We start from the raw sequence: 13,839 nt of genomic DNA on the forward strand, positions 1-13,839 counted from the left end.
TCGAGAGAATGAATGGGTGCCCTTAGAATAATGAGAGTGCAAGCGTGATGGAGGAAATAACAGAAGAGGGCCAGAGGAGCTCTCTGTTGCTTTTAATCCCTTTTACCTCAGAGCAGGCAGAGTGAGTTGGGAGTTCTCTCTGCTGGCCCGTGTGCTCTGAGTGGCACATCTCATCGCGTTTCCTCAGTTGCTAAATAAATAACGGGCACAGATGGCGGATCAGGTGGCCTGAGCTGACAGTGTGAGCTGGAATGGTTGCCATGGCCACCTGGGAGGCACAATGAAGATGACACATCAAAACACTGGGGCTGTCACATTAGGGCGGACAGGTGCCCTGGCACACATGGATCCTTCAGAAGAGTGGCAAAGGTGAGGCAATGGCACGTCGGGTGGGAGCTGTGTGATCTGCTTGGGGTGGAGTGTGTGATTTGGTGTCAGGTGACTCCTGTGTACCTGTAGGTCATAGTGCCGCTGGCCCTTCTTATTTTTGGTATTTGGCACACTGTATTCATCTCCAAGGGGAAACTGTCTTTCCACATGACTTTTTGGGTTCAGAGTGCCAAGTCAGCAATTGTACAGCGCCCCCTGGAGCAATTGTCGGGTTTAGGGCCTTGCTCAAGGGCCCAACGGAGTAGTGCCTTTCATTGTGCGGCACTGGTGTTGTGCTGCCTGTCTCTAGTAGGATATGCATGGCTTGACAATTAGGTGTGAGGTGTGCAGCCCACCCCAAAAAGATCCTCAGCAAGCCCGCAAGAAAGGAGGCATAAGAGTTGTGACGTATGCCAGGTAACTGTTTGTGCAGGCAGTTGGTGGGAATCGTTGCAGAAAAGATGAATGATAACCAGAAAGATTCTTCCAATGTTTTAATGATAAAAGAACAATCAAGGAGAAGATGAAAGAGTATTAGGAACGGTAAAGGTGGGCGAAAATACACAGACCGTGAAACAGTAAATGCTTTGAACCGGCATTGAAGTTCATCCGTGTGAAGAAGAAGCCTTGGACTTCCTGTGTCGTTATGGGAGTCACACCTTGAAGCATCTCCATTCGAAGATATGCACTGTGGTGAACTGATTCTGGTCGGTCACAAACATCTCGATCCCTGTAGCGCAAACTAATAGCAGATTTCCTTTATTCAGCCACACAGAGACCGTTTCTGAATCCTGTGAGCTGAGCACTTCCTACTGACCTCTCACTCTCTCTGTCACCCCCTCACCATTTCTGTGCAGTGTTACCACTAAACTCCACCCATCCACAGTGCAAATGTTTCGAGCTGAGATGCTTCGTGGTGAGAGTCCGCAGTAATACACTTGGTGGAGAGAATGCAGATTTGGGGTTGTGAAAGATCAGACTCAACACACTTAAAAAGGTCTGGGGCAGCCACCCGTATATTATCCCTGGCTGCAATTTGTTCATTTCTTTGACAGAAGTGTCTTGGTTGGAGTCCAGACATCAACTGATTGAGGTTTGGAAAGATGGCGGTTTTAAGTGGGAAGACCGGAAGTGCCGGAATTGTAAGTGTCCTTAGCCTAAGCGCCAGAACTGGAAGTGACGTCATCTCATGCGCTGGAACAGGAAGTGACGTCTCCAAGGATGGGTCAGACAGGTTTTCCCACAGCTGTTCTGCTAAGACAACAGATGAAGGTTTAGTGCACCCCGCCACCCCCTGGCCTGGCGTGGAATTACCTTCACTTGGTCCATACAACGTCCTCCTGTTCACATGTACAGTGGAACCTCGGTTCACGACCATAATTCGTTCCAGAACTTTGGTTGTAAACCGAGTTGGTCGTGAACCGAAGCAGTTTCCCCCATAGGATTGTATGTAAATACAATTAATCCGTTCCAGACAGTACAAACTGTATGTAAATATGTAAATATATGTAGATAGATTAAGCACAAATATAGTTAATTACACCATAGAATGCACAGTGTAATAGTAAACTAATGTAAAAACATTGAATAACACTGACACAAAACACCCAGGCTCCCTGCTCAGCTATAGGAGCTGGCTCGCTCGCGCTCCCTCCCTCAGCTACAGGAGCAGGCTGGCTGACGCTGTCTCTCTGTAGCGCACACACACACACACACCCTATCCTCCTAAACCCCCCATATCCCTTCCCTGTCAGCTGCCCCCTCTCTCTCTGCGCTTGCTCGCTCACGCTCTCTAATCTCTCTGAAGCACGTGCTCGCGCAGCATTTTTTTTAAAATGAGTTTTAAGCACAGCAGAAAAAAACGAACATTAAAACAAATCCGAAGTGCAGTGCATGCAAAAACCAACTCGCAAGCAACCAGAAAGAAAGATTGCAGGAGATCACGCTATTAAACTTAAAGCCTAATCGCTGTAAACACTGTTTTTAAAATGAGTTTTAAGCACAGCAGAAAAAAGGAACATTTGAAAAAAGATAAAAGTAACATTGCAACAAATCGCGTTATGAACTGAAAAATTAACTTTTGAAAATCCGTAATACAAAAACCACCAAGAAAACTAACCTTGCATGAGTTGAGTTCTGGCATGAAGTGTTTTCCTTCAGGTGTTTTCTCTCTTGTGATTTCTTGGGTTTCTGGTGCTTTTAGCTGGTAGGAGTGAAAGCCTCATGCAGCCATTCCAAAAACAAACTCCTTGTGACCCAATCCTTCGTGTTTGCGCCCTACATTACTGGCAGTCTGGCTTTGTTTACATTGTGCTGCTTGAAAGCACGAGGGTTCTCAGATTGGTAAATGAGTAAACTGGTAAACATTTTTTCCACCTTTTGTAATTTCTTTCTTTACTTCGATTTCAATTTTCTTTAAAACTTTCTTCTGACCACTCTCCACTTGCTTAGAAGCCATAGTTAACTGCAAAAGCACACGAAATACTGTAGAGCACAAAGAGAGTGCACGTCTTATTGAAAACAATGAACAAGGAGCGGCTTTGCTTAAATGAAAAAGCATGGCAGCTCTCTTTCTCTCTCAGGCTGCCTGTGGGGGGACGGGGATGGTTTCGCTTGCACTACAGCCTACAGATAGGCAGGCAAACACGTGCAGCAATCTCCTCCTCCCCCTTCCCAGCAGACACGTGCTCGCTCGCTCTTTCTCTCTCTCTTTCAGCTCAGCTTGCAGGCAGGCAAGGGAACCTGGCTTGTTCGTATACCGAGTGTGTGGTTGTGAACTGAGGCAAAAGTTTGGCGATCTTTTTGGTCGTGAACCGGGACGTTCGTGAACCAAGGTTCCACTGTACGTGACAGGGTGCTCTGCTAAAGTCTACATAATAAAGAGTATTAAGGGGAATTTTGACCCCCCTAGGGCCCAACCATGACAAAACACCTCCTAAAAGTAATGAGGATTACTGAGGAATTACAAATGGGAAATTGTAGAGAGAGAAGTGCTGCTTAGATTAAAAATGCTAAAATCTAACAAATCACCAGAACTACATACTGTAACATTTATTACCGAGTGCTTAAGGAAGTTAGGGAGTGCAGATATAAACCTGTGATGCATATTTTTCAAAAATCTCTGCACATGGGTGAAATTCCTTAAAGGCTGGAAGCTAACATGTACTATTCAGTTATATTAAAAAGATAATCGGGCTGATCTGAGCATCTCCATTCGAAGATTTACACTGTGGTGAACTGATGCTGGTCGGTCACAAACATCTCGCTCCCTGTAGCACAAACTAATAGTAGATTTCCTTTAGTCAGCCACTCAGAGACCGTTTCTGAATCCTGTGAGCTGAGCACTTCCTGCTGACCTCTCTCTCTCTCTGTCACCCCCTCACCATTTCAGTGCAGTGTTACCACTAAACTCCACCCATCCACATTCCCAATTTTCGAGCTGAGATGCTTCTTGGTGAGAGTCCGCAGTAGTACACTTGGTGGAGAGAATGCAGATTTGGGGTTGTGAAAGATCAGACTCGACACACTTAAAAAGGTCTGGGGCAGCCACCCGTATATTATCCCTAGCTGCAATTTGTTCATTTCTTTACTTGGAGTCCAGACATGAACTGATTGAGGTTTGGAAAGATGGAGGTTTTAAGTGGGAAGACTGGAAGTGACCTTTTTCTGAAGTCACCATAGTTGCCAGAACCGGTAGTGACCTCAGCCTAGGCCGCCGGAATCGGAAGTGACCTCAGCATAGTCGCCAGAACTGGAAGTGACATCATCTCATGCGCCAGAACTGGAAGTGACATCTCCAAAGATGGGTCAGACAGATTTTCCCATAGCTGGTCTGCTAAGACAACAGAAGAAGGTTTAGTGCACCCCGCCACCCCCTGGCCTGGCGTGGAATTACCTTCACTTGGTCCATACAACGTCCTCCTATTCACATGTACGTGACATGGCACTCTGTTAAAGTCTACATCGTAAAGAGTATTAAGGGGAATTTTGACCCCCCTAGGGCCCAACAATGAAAAAAGACCCTCTAAAAGTAATGAGGATTACTAAGGAATTACAAATGGGAAATTGTAGAGAGAGAAGTGCTGCTTAGATTAAAAATGCTAAAATCTAACAAATCACCAGAACTACATAATGTAACATTTATTATCGAGTGCTTATGGAAGTTAGGGAGTGCAAATATAAACCCCTGATGCATATTTTTCAAAAATCTCTGCACATGGGTGAAATTCCTTAAAGGCTAGAGGCTAACATGTATTATCCAGTTATATTAAAAAGATGATTGGGCTGATCTGAGTAACTATAGGCCAGCAAGTTTAACGTGCATCACAAAGAAATTAAAGAAAGGAATTGCTAAGGGAAGGATCAAGCATCACATCTCAAGAACAGGAGGGTTAGCAAAAACTCAACATGAGGGACGATGAGCAGGTCAGGATTGCGAGTTTTTTCGTAGGCTTCAGTGATTCTTGTGTTAAAAATGGCAGCGGCCCCAGCACTGACCCCTGCAGGTCACCACTCAGCTAATTCTGATGAGGTTCCTCACACCATCACCGTCCACTTCCTGTTTCTGAGCCAATTCTGCAACCATCTACACACCTTCTAGACTCTGTGTGCTTGGAAGCTCTTTAGCTCATAACAGTGGCAAGGAGGGGAGTTCAAAGCATAGAGAGAAAAGAGACAGGAGCAAGGAGAGAGCTTTGAAGAATGCTCATTTGGAGAAACCAGATATTGACCCACTGGTCTTCCTTTCCAAGGAAGAGTCATCCAACCTTCTGAGCGTCGGAAGGGGTGGGGATGAAGTGTCCAGTTACGTCTCCATTGGTACTGACTGAGGAGCCAGTGAAGGAGCTGATAATGTGGCCAAGTTCCTGGGCGAGTGGCATCAGGTCTGCAAGATTACTGTGAGAAAGCAGAGGAGACCAGAGAGGTTCACTGGATCATGTAACCGTGGTCAGTCAGTCCAGTGATGATGCGGTGCAAGGGTGGCGATGAATATGAGGTCGCTTGGGTTGTGGTCAAGAAGGGGCGATTTACAGACAAGGTTTCCATTTCTGCACTGGAGTGTTGCACTGCTATCCCCATGTTGTACCAGGCGCTGATGATCAGCTGCTCCTCCTTTTCATGGCGGCTCTTTGCTTCACTTATCTTCTGACGGGAGGCTTCTTCCTCTGCATAGAGAGTTCTGATTTGTAGGTCGTCTTTGGACGTTTCAAGCCTGTTATTTCCCATCTGCATCTGTTCCAGTTGGCTTTGTAGTATTTGGAGGGTCACATTGGATGGGAGGGCGACTGGAATGCTACATGGCACCAAATAATTCAAGATGTGGTGTTTAGGTGGGTACAAAATTGTTTCAAATACAGGAAGCAACAGATTATGCTGAGGGGTGTGGACTATGACCGGGACACAGACAGGCAGACATGTTCGAATCACCCCACACACGTTTATTATACATTCTATTATTTACACTTCAGTGCTCACAAACCCCTAGAGTCCCCAAAGTCCTGGCCAATGCCACACAATGCCTTCACTCTTCAGGCCGCCTCCCCGTCTCCTTCCAGACCTTGTCCTTCCTTCTCTCCTGACTCCAGCCCCAAATGAAGGGAGGCAGCCCCTGTGGGTTTTATTCACACCCGGATGTGCTCCAGGTGCTTCCCAGCAATCTCCCGCCGACATGCCCCCGTGTGACGGAAGTGCCGGCTGTATCCCCGGAAGCATTCCAGGTGTCCCTGCTCCTCTTCCTCCCAGCACTTCCTGGTGTGGCGGAAGTGCTGAGGACCAGGGCTCTCCAAGGCATCCCGGCCGGGTCGTCCCCCCAGCCATCTGCGACAGGGGCAACATCAGACTTGGGTTGCATTTAAAGTGGTGCGTCAGTTCTGGGGTCACTTCTGTTTTAACCCCTTGCTTCCTAAATTTATTTACAATTATATAAAAAAAAGACTTTATTTGTGTTTTTTCTGTCAAGCAGATGCTAAATTAAGTGGAGATTATTCATTTGAATATAGCACACAAGCAAACAATAAGCTGGTATGTGTTTTTATCTTATAGCACAACTTATCTCAAATTTGGACAATTTCTCGAAATTAGCAGCCAAAATCCACGTGCACAGCCACGCCAGCACTTTGCTTCCATCAGGTAGATGTAGTTTCCACTATGACTGCTAGGTGACATGACCAGTGCCTCCACTATGATCGCTGGTATGCATTGAATTGTATGTATATGCCACCTCGGCTGCATTCAGGCCGGAAGTGGTTTGAAGTGATTTCGCGACAATCATCTACAAAGGGTTAATATATGTAAATGATCTGGACATGAATATATTCAGTAAGCTGATGTAAAATAAGAAGTAAGAGAAAGTTTAAAAAAGGGTTGGGGTCTGTCCAGACCACCCCGTTTAATACAAACAGAAATTGTAATAATGAATGTAAATGTCAAAAGTAAGTAATCAGTGTGGAAAGATCAGCCCGACTACAGACAGACACCAGGACAACATGGAAGTCCAAACACACACGTTTATTTTGGCTTTCCTTTACAGCACCTCACTTAGTGCACCAATTAGCTAGAAATGCTCACAGTCCCCTCTTTTCTTCTCCTTTTCTCTATTCTTCTTCCACCTCCACTCCTCTCCTTGCAAACTCCATCCTCTGCCTCCCAACTCCGGCTCCTTGAATGGAGTGAGGCAACCCCTTTTATAGTTCACCCGGATGTGCTTCAGGTGCTCCCTGATGACTTCCGCCAGACCAGGAAGTGCTGCGGTCCATGGCTTAGCAAATGTCCAGGCCCCAACACCCACCAGGGCGGGTGCCCTCTCATATCCCAGGGGAGATACTGCTCCTCTCCTGGTCCTTCCACTCTCTGGGCGTTCCAGCTGGGCATGAGGCCCAGCCATCCTCCCCATCGGACATCTATCGACCTGTGATGCCTAAGCTTTCCATTTATAGATAAAGGATTTTGAATCCCCCCTGAACTCAACTGGGAGCCAGAGTAAGGACGTGAGAACTGCAGTTATGTGTTTGTATTGTCTAGTTCTTGTAATAAGTCTTGCAGCAGCATTTTGAATTAATTAAAAGCTGCATAAAGACCAATTAGAACAGCCACAGAAAAGAACAGATTCAGCCCCCTTTAATATGACAAACCTAGCAACCAGTCCTCAACATGGCAGTGTGTTGATAAGGAAAACATCAAGGAGCTGTGGGAGAATGTGAATGTGTCAAAGATGAATATAACTATAAGTTTCTTATCCTCAGAAACCACAAAAGCCGTACTCATATGAACAGTAGGAAAAAAAATTAAACTTTTTAGGCAGATTATGACAAGGTGTCATGGCAGAGGTTGACAGGTCTGTGAGTCACAGATCTTTCATCAGGTTGATGGCTTCAGGACAAATACGTGAGCCTCTTTTACAGCCCTCTTCTGTGATCCCCCCTTACTTGGCCCCTGCAGGCTCATGTGAATGATCACCCTCTCAACACTGTGTCTGTTCTTGCCTTTTGTCTGCCAGTGTTGGTCTTCTTGGTCTTTTTGTCTCTTTTTCTTTATGACTATTGATGTCCATCCCTTGTTGAAAGCAAAAAACAAAAAACAAAACCAGAAAAAACAAGGAAGGGTCAGAAAGAGCAGAACACTTGAATACAAGAATGACAGAAGCAGCTGCGAGGAAGGAGGCAGGATGCATGGTGGTGGATTGAAGAGCCTGACTGGAGTGTTCTGCTCAAATGGAGGCCCGAGGCGGACGCCTCTCTCACTCCTCCGTCCTTTTCATCTTCTGTTATTTATGGTGCTGTTTGGGTTCAGGTGGCTAAGCTTTCACACAATGATGAGCTGCTCTTCCAGAGTGTCATTCATTCAAGGTTTCTCTGGGTCTTTTGTGCCTCCTGTAGTGTGATTTATTATTGTTCAAAGCTTACAAGCCATCACAATTACAGACCAAGCCACCTGCACTTATAAATTAACTGAAAGGACAAGGAACAGCAAGGTCAAGTTAAGAAAAACTTTGAAATGATATGTTAGAAGTTAACATCAAAAATATATTAAATCTGAAATAAATCTATCTATCTATCTATCTATCTATCTATCTATCTATCTATCTATCTATCTATCTATCTATCTATCTATCTATCTATCTATCTATCTATCTATCTATCTATCATTGTAGCCGGCCCGGACACAGACAGGCAGGCATGTTTAAGTCACTCAAAACACATTTATTATACACGTCCATATTTACAAAAGTGCACAAACCCCAAAGTCCAGGCCAACTCAAATCAATACCTTCGTCCTTCAGGCCACATCACTCCTCTCCTCCCGAGCTCCGTCCTTCTCCTCACCCGACTCAAGCCATCGTATGTAGGGAGGTGGCCCCTTTTATAATCACCCGGATGTGCTCCAGGTGTATTCCGTCAATCTTCCACCGGCACTCCCCAGTGTGGCGGAAGTGGCGGCTGCGCACCCAGAAGCACTCCGGGTGTCCCCGATCCTCATCCCCCCAGCACTTCCAGGTGTGGTGGAAGTGCTGAGGTCCAGGGCTCCAAAGGCATTGGGGCACCCCCTGGCAGTGACCTTGGGCCCCTACAGGGTTGAGCTTCAAACCTCTATACCCGTGGTCCTCATAGCCACCAGGGCGGTCGCCCCCACATGGTCTGGGAGAAGCGTAAGCCCTCCTCCAGTCCTCCGGGGTGTCCCAGCCGGGTCTCCCCCCCAACCATCTGTGACACTATCTATCTATCTATCTATCTATCTATCTATCTATCTATCTATCTATCTATCTATCTATCTATCTATCTATCTATCTATTATATAGTGCCTTTCCTATCTATCTATCTGTCTATCTATCTATCTATCTATCTATCTATCTATCTATCTATCTATCTATCTATCTATCTATCTATCATATAGTGCCTTTCCTATCTATCTATCTATTGTGAACCACTTTACCAATGTGTAGCATCAATCTGGATGATGTGATGGCAGCCATTTTTGTACCCTTATGCTCACTACACTTTAACTGTTAGGTGGTGAAGCGGTGAGAGATAGTTAGCCAGTTAGAGATAGGGGATGATTAGGGGATGATCAGAATGACCAGGCCATGGTGGGCCAATTTAGGCAGGACATCGGGATATAATCTACTCTTAATGAAGAATGCCCCGGGATCTTTTGTGGCCACAGAGAGTTAGGACCTTGGTTTTACGTCTCATCTGAAGGACAGTGCCATTTTTATAGCACAGTGTGCCCATCACTGCACTGCGGCAGTAGGACCCACATTCAGACCACAGGGTAAGCGCCCCCTGCTAGCCACACCAACACTTCTTCCAGCAGCAAATGCAATGTTTACCTAGATGGTCTCCTAATATTAGTAATGACTAGGCCCGAACATTATTATTTATATTTATATGACAAATATTACTAACCCAAAATTTACTGATACACATACAGTATACTGTACCTTCACATATTAGGAAATATTTTTACACATAGAGAGATCAGTTCATTTGTCATTAACTTTATGGTGTTATATGTCATAATATCTGTAATAACTAAAGTCATGGTATACTCAGTACAAGCTTCTGTCCTACAATCTTTGTCTATGAAGGCTGACAATTTCTATATACTGTATATATATTGTGAAAGATAGCCCAGACACAGACAGACACTGAGGCTCACGATGTCCAAAATACGCATTGTTTATTCACAACACCATACACAATATCGTGCACAATCCACAAACCCAGTCCTTTTCACTACTCTTCAGCCGCCTCCACTCCTCTCTCGCAAGCTCTGTCTTCCTCCTCCTGACTCCGGCTCCCCGAATGGAGTGAGGCTGCCCCTTTTATCCTGCCCCGGATGTGCTCCTGGTGCTCCATGATCCTCTGGGCGTACACAGTTCCTGGTTCGGCAGCACTTCCTGGTGTGGTGGAAGTGCTGTCCTCCAGGGCTCGGGAACCATGCAAGAGCCCCCTGGTGGTGGCCATGGACTCCCACAAGGGTGAGCTTCCCAGCTCCGTATCTGTGTCCTCTGATGGAATCCGGGGGGCTGCCCTCTTGCACCCAGGGGGATATTGCCCCCCTTCAGTCCTTCCTTGCTCCAGATGTTCCAGTGGGGCAAGGTCTCTGGTCGTCTGCCACATACTGTATATACAGTTCATATATATAGTTTTTTTTTTTTAAAGTGGGCAATTGTAACTTAGAACTTGGTGTACTGAATACACTGTACACATTTTTATAAACTGACCTACTGACCTCGCTGTTCTTTGTCATGTTAAGCCATGATTGCAGCTGGTCTGTTATGTAATTGTAATGTTTTATAAATTGAGTCTTTATGACTGTTTCCATCACTCTTCTAGTTACAATGTAAAGCGTCTTTAGCCTTGACATTAAGTATACTGGCTTCATGCACTGTTGTAAAAACATTGTCTTTATTTAATGACATTGTACAACACTCCTCTGGCTAAGTGATTGTAAGACGCTCAGTGTCTGTTGTACAGAGAGCCTCTGAGTGGGCTGAACAAGGTGCATCCTGATATCTAGAAGAGCACCTCAAAGGGGCTTGTAAAGGTTGTCAGATGTTGAGACCAAATACCACAAGTACATCAATATGATTTTAAACAACCTAAAAGGGTAATGGGAGTCGGCCAGTTGTATTCAGTCAGAGTGTTCAGGGTCTCCATTGATTAAAGAAATGCCACCACCCTCGATGACTGCTTAGTTCGCCTAAATAGTAAAGCTGGCCCTGCCTTGAGGAACATTTTATAAATCACAATCTCATGACACACATTGTCAAAAGCCATGGAGACGTCAAGAAAAAAAAGCTCCTTAATATGAGTAGTAAAGTTGCCTTCTCTGAAGGAGCAAATTGCCTCAGTCAAGCTTTTTCTTTTACAGTGGTACCTCGGTATACATCCGCTTTGGAATAAGTCCAACTTGGTATACATCCTGTTTGGACGCGAAAAATCTTGCTTGGTATACGACCTTTGTTTGGAATCCGACTCACGTGCTAGACCACGGCCTGCTACCCTTGTTGACCTCTCTTGAGACAAAGCCACGACTGCCCACGCGCGTCAGTACGCCAGTTGCTAGCATTCAGTGAACGACCCGCTGTGACGATGTGGGTTCTGGCTCCACGCTCCCTTTGATGTTTGGGAACCCTTGAACCCAACACCGTCGATAATGAAACCGAGTGAGCTAGTCAGTGAAGGCAAATAATTGAGCATCTTAGCAAGGGGATGGTTAAAAGTGAAAACAGTGCTTTTATTAAAAAACAGTCCATCAAAACAAAATTGTTCATAAAGTGCAGTCCATTCAAAAAATAAATAATCCATTAAAGGTAAAACGTGGAGGTTAAAACAATAAGAAAAAGCAATCCTTTAAAACGAGGTGTAAAATCTTCTTTAGGAAGCAGTTCTTTAAAACAACAAACAAGCTCGGTGCTTTTCTGGTAGCGTCTCACCTGCTTATCCTGTTTGGGCTTAGCAGCAGGCAAGACGCTCTCTGCAGCTGCCCTCCTCTACACACACACACACACGAGACTGGAGACCTCCCGATCGCTGGCTTCGGTCTGGCACTCATCCCAGTCCCCGAGACTTAGTTTCCACCAATGGCCAGGACGCACACACTGGGGACTCCACCACCAAGCCTCCCGACTTCCGCTGCCTTTCCGCGGCCTTCTGCGGCTCGTCGCTTTCACCTGGTCACTCCCGCTACTTGGTCGCTCAGTGGGAGCAACATCAACTCAAACGCCTGGGTGTCGGCCTAACACCCAGCTTCCTCGCAGCTGCCCACGATCGTGCGCTCACCACACGCACACACCGCCTGTCCATCTCTCTTGCTCCGCATGCTTCCTCGCTCCCTGTAACCTCTGTCCTCTTTCCTTTCCTTTTTTCTCTCCGATCGTTTCTTTTTCACCCCCCACAAAACCGACTCGCACTTCTTTTAAAACGTGAGGGGCCATCACAGCTGTAGCATTAGCCACGGGAGCAATCACGAATGTGGGCAGTTCCTCACCTGTGCACACGGTGAGAAACGCCCACATCGACGACTGCCCCGCTGCTCGCATAATCGCCTCACGAAGCCGCCTCGGGTGCGGTGATTATTTATTTAAAATGAATGGCCTTTTCTCAACGAGCTGTGGACCCATAACACCACACCCGCGCTATAACTCTATGTGAATTTTCATGTGATTTTGTGATTTTTTGCATAAATTTGAATTGATTGTTGAAAAGTATGAAGGTGGCATGCATATCCGGGACATGGCTGCTGCATACCGTATGCCGAGAACGACGGTATCTACGATTGTGAAAAACAAAGACGTTATTAAAAAGCAAAGTGAGGTTAAATGTTCATTTATTTCATCTAATTGCTTTTGTATTTATGCATTTTAATATTAAGCAGTGTTTAGATTATTTTATACAACCCCATCAATGTTTAATATGCCAATAACAATAGGATTATTTTTCATGGGAACGGTTTAATCATTTTCCCTTTATTTCTTATTGGAAAAATTAATTTGGTATACGTCCTGTTTGGTATAAGTCAAATGATCTGGAACGGATTAAGGACGTATACCGAGGTACCACTGTATAGCCTTTGTCCTTCTCATGAACATCACAAATTTTGTAAGATGGAGTCAAAAATAAGACCAAAAGGAGTTTGGGGCTTCCAAAACAAAAGTGCCACAGAAGCAGACCTAGATCTCCTATAGCCTATCCAAAAAAGCCTCACCCCAAACCAGCCTGCCCCCAACTATTAGCTGCAGGCTTCAGTTAAGGTACAATACTAACACGACCGCTTGGGGGTTGCAGCTGTAAGAACTGCTGACTCATAATCAAGAGGTCGGCGGTGCGATCCTCAGGCGCTTCCTAGAATTACTTTTTGCCCGTGTTGAGCTGTGGCGATGGGAAAGCAGGCTGCTTGCCGCTTGTGTTGGTCGACACATTTACAAAACAAACAATGCAAATGGAGAGGTGCGAAGGAATTAAAGGTGGCCCAGGATTATCAGTGATTCTAGTGTTAAAAATAGCAGTGGCCTCAGCACTGACCCCTGCTGAATACCACTCTTATCTTCAGCCAACTCTGATGAGGTTAAAGTCTACATAATAAAGAGTATAAAGGGGAATTTTGCCCACCCTAGGACCAAACCATGAAAAAACACCTCCTAAAAGTAATGAGGGTTACTAAGGAATTACAAATTGGACATTGTTGAGAGAGAAGTGCTGCTTAGATTAAAAATGCTAAAATCTAATAAATCACCAGAACTACATACTGTAACATTTATTATTGAGTGCTTAAGGGGGTTAGTGAATGCAAATACAGTGATTCCTCGCTATATCACGCTTCGACTTTCACTTCTTCACTCCATCACGGATTTTAAATGTAAGCATATCTAAATATATATCACGAATTTTTCTCTAGTTCGCGGATTTCTGCGGACTATGGGTCTTTTAATTTATGGTACATGCTTCTTCAGTTTATTTGCCCAGTTGA

At 45.3% G+C, this 13,839-nt stretch overlaps 1 protein-coding gene across 3 annotated transcripts in view; it reads left to right on the plus strand.

The window, feature by feature from the left end:
• The window catches only part of fhdc1 (FH2 domain containing 1), a 93,026-nt gene that overhangs the window by 38,926 nt on the left and 40,261 nt on the right, over positions 1-13,839 (plus strand). Inside the window, exon 1 of one of the 3 annotated variants that reach the window (XM_039750267.1) lies at positions 74-369. The exons of the other annotated variants lie outside the window; for them this stretch is intronic. The gene's annotated coding sequence lies outside the window, so the exon portion shown is untranslated. Of the gene's footprint in view, positions 1-73; positions 370-13,839 lie in introns of those variants that run through there. 3 annotated transcript variants of the gene reach the window in all.

This window comes from Polypterus senegalus, chromosome 4 (assembly GCF_016835505.1).
Source record: "Polypterus senegalus isolate Bchr_013 chromosome 4, ASM1683550v1, whole genome shotgun sequence".
NCBI classification, from domain to species: domain Eukaryota; kingdom Metazoa; phylum Chordata; class Cladistia; order Polypteriformes; family Polypteridae; genus Polypterus; species Polypterus senegalus.